Raw genomic sequence first — 6,248 nt, 5'->3', positions numbered from 1 at the left:
TAAGTCTGTCTTGGAAGCAGAATTAGCACTTAGTGATTAAGACCTGAGGATATCACTAATCTCTCTCAAATATTTTATTAATTTAGTACATTGTAGTTTCACTTAATCCAGCTAACCCAATAATTTAAATTGAGTCAGCACATCTTTCAAGACACAGCCCTCTCTGACTCTTGCACTATCAATTCCCATTCACTCTTGCAGCTCAGTTTTTTTCATAGAAGCATACAGTTCCTATGGAGCAAGGTTAGATTGCTGTTGCTGCATATAATTGCTTTCTTTATTGAAATGTAGCAGTAGAATAGTGTTCAATGAGTGCCTATTGGTTTCAATTACCCTTCTGAATGCAAGACTTTCAGGAGAACCCTACATCTGCTGTTTAACTGAGTTGCAATGTACCAGTTTGCTTGTAAGCACCCATGTAATTTTAGTTAGGCTGATTCTAATATTAAGTTAAATTTTCATCTCAATCATTATTGTTCATGTGTGTTAGCAGATGGTTAGCTTAACATCCCAATTGCATGGCAAATTTCTTTTCCTTATTAGTAGCGGACAAGTGAATTGTGTAGCCAGGTAACGTATGCAATTATTGTAAACATTTTAGTTGCAAAATTATTGTATTTTTTACATCTTAAACATTCTTAGGTGCTTTAAGAAGTTTTTTTTAAAAGTGACCCTCAGACAGTGAACAGGTCCTGGAATATACTAAAATAAGAATCCTTGTGAAATTTGCTACACTCTTCCCCTGGGATGTGTTTTTGATAGTGCTTCTCTACAGATTATTTGTTAAGAGTCCTGGATAACTTATGTAGAATGGCGCCAGCATTTTCCTTTCTCATGAACATCTTTTGGATAGACCCATAAAGTTTATCCTTGGTACGTAGGGGGATCTTATGCAGTTTTCTCATATTGACAGATGCCTTTCTAAATACCTTTAAGTCTATGCAACTTTTATATTAACAAACGAACTTTAAAATGTCTTCCAGCCACATCATTCATTGCCAAGCTGAAATTAGATTTTTTTTTTACATTTAATAAAAAATGGGAAATGGGCTCAAAAGTGGAATTTGAGGGCTAAATGTCATATTGCGTCTAGAAGAGAGCTAACAGGTAGCTTGTAACCAATTGATTTGCACTTTGTATAAAAGTTGAGCTACTCAAGTGTTCATAAAAGTAGTTATTCATTTTGCTTCTCTTTTCATTATGAAAGATCAGATATCCTCCCCTTGCCTAATAAAATAGTGAGACATACATGCAAATAAACTTGCTCTCATTATTTCCAGTGTACTTCACTCAACATGCAGGAAAACGAGGGACTAAAGTACTATAATAGGGGACAGGTACTTTATTAAAAGGGACATAAGGAATAGGGTCATAGTTAAAGGTCTTTGTCTGACCCATGACTGGGATACATTAAATAATAGACAGGGCTAGCATTTGATCAAAACAGCGCTCTCCTCAAAGACTTTGCATCTCGTCTTCACAGATGGGAGTTCTTGCTGCCATTGTCTCTGGGGTGTAGGCAAAGGCAAGCAGCCATGCTGAAGGGAAGATGACACAGGCCTCAGAAGTTACAGGTGCAGTAGGGAGGGGGTCTAGGTCCTGCTTAGCAGGTATTGATTCAGGATAAACAAAACTTGCTATCCACTGCTTAAAGGGTTCTCATCACAAAATGTATTGCAGTAAGGCCTAAAGACCCCTTCTATTATGGGTAGGCCTTTGTGTTGGAAACTATACAAAAACAGGATGCCTCAGTCTCTGCCACCCACAAGAGTGCACTCTATAGCTGAAATTTTCTAGAGACTCCTTTGCTTTGGCATCAACACCATCTACCATTTGGCTTTTCTGAGAGGCATTATGGAACTGGTAGCAATCTTAATCTACCATTTATTTCATTTACCCCCTCTGAGGGTAGAGTGCATCATTGTGCTAGAAACTGCCCAGTAGAAAAAATTCAATTTGACAATTATCTTAATGAAAATGGACATTAACTAGATCATAAAAAACTGGCAGATCTTGCTAAAGAACATTCTACCTTAGATAGTGGCTGTTTACAGTTTAACTAGGGCCACAGTGGTAGAAAGGAAAATCTGTTGCACACTGCTCCTTTACAATAAACATAGAGGTTTGTAAAGTATGCAATACATGAAGATTACATACACACTCATCCTTAGCTAGAACACCTGGAGTTTTATAAAGGGACACGCTAACCATGCTAAATTAGTCAGGAAAGACCAAACCATCTTTGGGGAAAGTGTCTCATGACACTGTCAGATTCAAAAGTCCCACCCTTTGAAGGCTCCAATTTGATCGTGGAGAGTGCTTTGGTACAGAGCAAAATGGTTGATATGTCTTAACTTGTGCAAATATGGATGCTGGTGCTCTACATTTTTACTCTCTCTTCTCTTGCTTTCTGGAGCCCTGTTGTTTCTGTGTATTTTTCCCCACAAGGGAGCCAAGCTTGAGGCCTAGGAACTTTACATTGTTTTACAGCCCTGAACAATTAACATAGCTAGGGTCCAAAATGCAACATTAATACTCCTGAACTAATATTAGTCCACAACTCTGCAGTTACTCCCTCACATATGAGCTCAATGGAACTTCTCCTGTGCAAATATTTTCAGGACTAAGGCCACAGTCATTAACTGCCTAACAGCATTGTTGCTGAACTGAGTGGACATGAAGAGCAAACCTGACCTACCTGTCTTGTCGATCCCTGAACGGCTTCCTACACAGGACTGATGAGGAGAGGAGTAAAGGAATCAGACTGTTAGCCAAAGATGTTCTAATTATTAAAATAAGATGTAACAGCACAGTAAAAGCCACTATTAGCTAACAGCTGTATGGCAGAAATGTACCTAGACTGATTTAAATAATTTCCACTTCAGTTCTTAACATAAATAACATTTTGAACGTTCAAAGATGACTTTTGGTGGTCTATATAATAGATTTCCATTAGGAAAAAAACAGTTAGGTACTCTAGCTGCTGTAACATTGCCTCATTTCTCCTTAGAAGAAGTCAATGGAACTGCTTGCAAAGAAAGCTGCTATTCAACATTAATCTGGTCCTTTGGCATGAGCCACTTCCAGTGCTCTAGTCAATTAGAAAACAAAGTTCCAAGTTAAATTAAAAAGTGGAATTTAATGTTTTAAACCTGAGTTGCTCATGGTAAGAATTCAATTTAAATGTATCAAATCAAGTAAATTAATTTTAAACATAGCATTTACAGCATTATTTCAAGTTAATTTAACCTTGAACGAATTACCACAAATATTAAATAAGTCCTAAGCAACTACAAGGCCTAGAACTATGTTTAAAGAAACTGTAGACATACTGCTCAGTTTTCAAGTTTGACTAATGATTTACTGACATTTTGTTCACCTTGATCAATTTTACCAGCCTTTTATTTTTTAGTTTGAAAATGACAAGCATGACATGCTGTATTTCAAACTTTCAAGAACCAATTGAATATTTACAATTTGTTCCATACTTCAAGCTTTTCCTTAACTTTTCATTTCAAATCCCCTGACTAAAAACAAATCACTCACATCCCTGCTGCAGTTTCGTAAGTTGTAAAGTTTCTAAAAAAAAATAAAAAACCTCAGACCCATGGTTTAAAGGAGCCTGTCTGCTTTACAAAATATTTATGCAATGCTCCTCAATTTAAAAAAATAGCATTAATACCTATGTTTGCTAGATCACCCGTTTTAGTTTTACAATTGCATTAGTAAAATTCCATCTTCCTTGATCTACTTGAGTACCTAATGCTTTTTTCACAATTCAGATTCTACAATTCAATCATTTTTCTGAAGTCTGTTACTTTATACAATACTAAAATATACAACTGTATGAAACAAAATTATTCCCTTTAGCCATGCCCAGTTAATTAGAACAAGTTTAGTTTAACTATCCTATAGGTCCTGTCAATTAACTTTCTTTGTGCAAACTAATTGTCTAGAAACTTGTGGGGCTATGATGCCCGTGTCTCCACATACAAGGCCCCTTCCTACACTTGCTTTCTCTGTGGTTTCAGAGAAAACTGTTGAATGCAACTTAGCCTATAGGGCTAAACAGTGTTTTAAAACATGTTCTTACTTAGTCTACAGTACACATTAAAATATGCTTTTCTATTTTATATAGGTTCTCATCACTGTAGTATCTGAGTCCCTCCCACTAGTGAATTAAGCAAGGTGACTAGCAGTTCTCATGTGTTTTTTCCTCTCTTCATCTCCCCAGGAGGAGAAGCGCAGGCAGTGGAGTGTCTTGTTTTGGTAGTTACAAATTAAATAAATAAATACACCCCCCCACACACAGTGCTGTGTATTTGTTAAGAGAAAGTAAGGTCAAAGAAATGTGCCTTGCACTTGGAGTGGAAGGTGGTGAGTTTTTAATGCTTAATGGCAGCATGCTTGCTGGTTGACCAAAGTACATTAAGATCAGTTTTAGCTGGAAATGTATAAACTAACTGGGCTTGATCCTCATTAAGATTAAGGCTCATTTACACCACTCTGGTAGTGTAAAGGGACCTATGTGTAAATGAGAATCAAAGTCTAAATTCAGTTGTCTACCATGGGTTAATGTATACAGGGCCTTTATAATGAGGGCTGCAGCTATTAACCTCTTATCTTCCTAGTAATTATGTTGGACAAATTCCACAGAGATGAAAAGAAAAAGTAAACATTTGAGTTCAAAATATATTTGATTCTGAGTTTTTTAGCATGAAAAGAAACGTGAAGGTGACTATTTGTACAGATTCTTTTTATGCTCTTAATTTTCAAAGCTTTTCCTCTTGCATTGTATATCTTAACCTCAGACATCTCAAACAATTAAGCAAGCAAAAAGCCAAAGTGTCCATTAAAGGGAAAAGTTTTGTATCTCTTGCTTCCTTAGGGAATTGTTTAGTTTTATGAAAGTCTGCTTTTAAAACTCTCTCCCCCCAACTACACAAGTCAACAGGCTACGAATAATAATTTAACACCATCAAGCTTCTGTTTATACTGAAGGTACCTCACTCTATGATCTCCTTATAGCACACGTTAGAAAGACAAGGTAGGTGAGATATCTTTTATTGGACCAACTTTCGAGCTACACAGAACTTTTCCTCATCATCAGAAGTAAGCTCCCCACAGACCAGGACACAGCAACTCAAAGCGGCATCAGACCCTGCCAGAACAACAGATGCAAAACTTTTAGACATATCTACACTGCTACAATGATCAACACCCGCTCTTCCCCAAACACACCTTTCAAGATCCATGGTTATACACATGCCTATCACAACATGTGGTCTACCACATCCAGTGTACTAAATGCCCCAATAACAACTATGTGGGTGAAACCAGACAACCATTACACTCTCAAGTGAAAATGATAAAAGACAAACACAACATCACCTGTGGGTGAACACTTTTCACAAAGCAGTCACTCTTTCTGACCCCTGTCCTCATCCTCAAAGGAAACCTGCACAGCACTTTCAAAAGATTACCCTGGGAGATTAAATTCATAACTTTGCTAAACACTAAAAATCATGATCTTAATAAACATACTGGATTTATGGCTTATTACAACAATCTGTAGCGCACTACCTCTGGTTTTTGTCTTAATGATTACAGGGGGTTAATGGGCCACTCCACCTTAAATGGTCTCTTCGAATATGTGTTATCTACTTATGCTAAAACTATCTGTTCTACCTTATATTTAGCTGTGACACTGAGTATCTCTCCCAGACCTGAGGAAGAGCTCTCTGTGAGCTCGAAAGCTTCTCTCTCTCACCAACAGAAGTTGGTCCAATTAAAAAATATTACCTCACCCATCTTGTGTCTCTAATATCCTGGGACCAACACAGCTACAACACCACTGCATACACGCAGGCTCTTAACAGACAGGCTTAGAGTGATAACATCTCTAAAAGTTACGCTCTGGGACTTAAACTTACTCTTACTAAAGTCAGTGGAAGTTTTCCTGCCAATTTCAATGGGTGCAGGTTTGAGTTTAATGTATGTAATGGTGGTATCAGTACTTATCCATAACTTCTAAATTAACTGTGTAAGTTTTGTGTTCTTTCACCTGTTAAGTCTCAGTCAGTCTTTTTCTCATTTACTAGGACCATTGGTAAGATGTACCTCATTCATTTAATAACTAACAGACCAATAGGAAACTGAGCTAATGGTTCTAAACCTGAGAGGAAAACCTCAAGCTTCCTTATGTACTACTGCAAAATTAGCACACCTGTACCTTGCTTTTTGGCACA

This window comes from Emys orbicularis, chromosome 2 (assembly GCF_028017835.1).
Source record: "Emys orbicularis isolate rEmyOrb1 chromosome 2, rEmyOrb1.hap1, whole genome shotgun sequence".
NCBI classification, from domain to species: domain Eukaryota; kingdom Metazoa; phylum Chordata; order Testudines; family Emydidae; genus Emys; species Emys orbicularis.
This window is presented reverse-complemented; position numbering follows the sequence as displayed.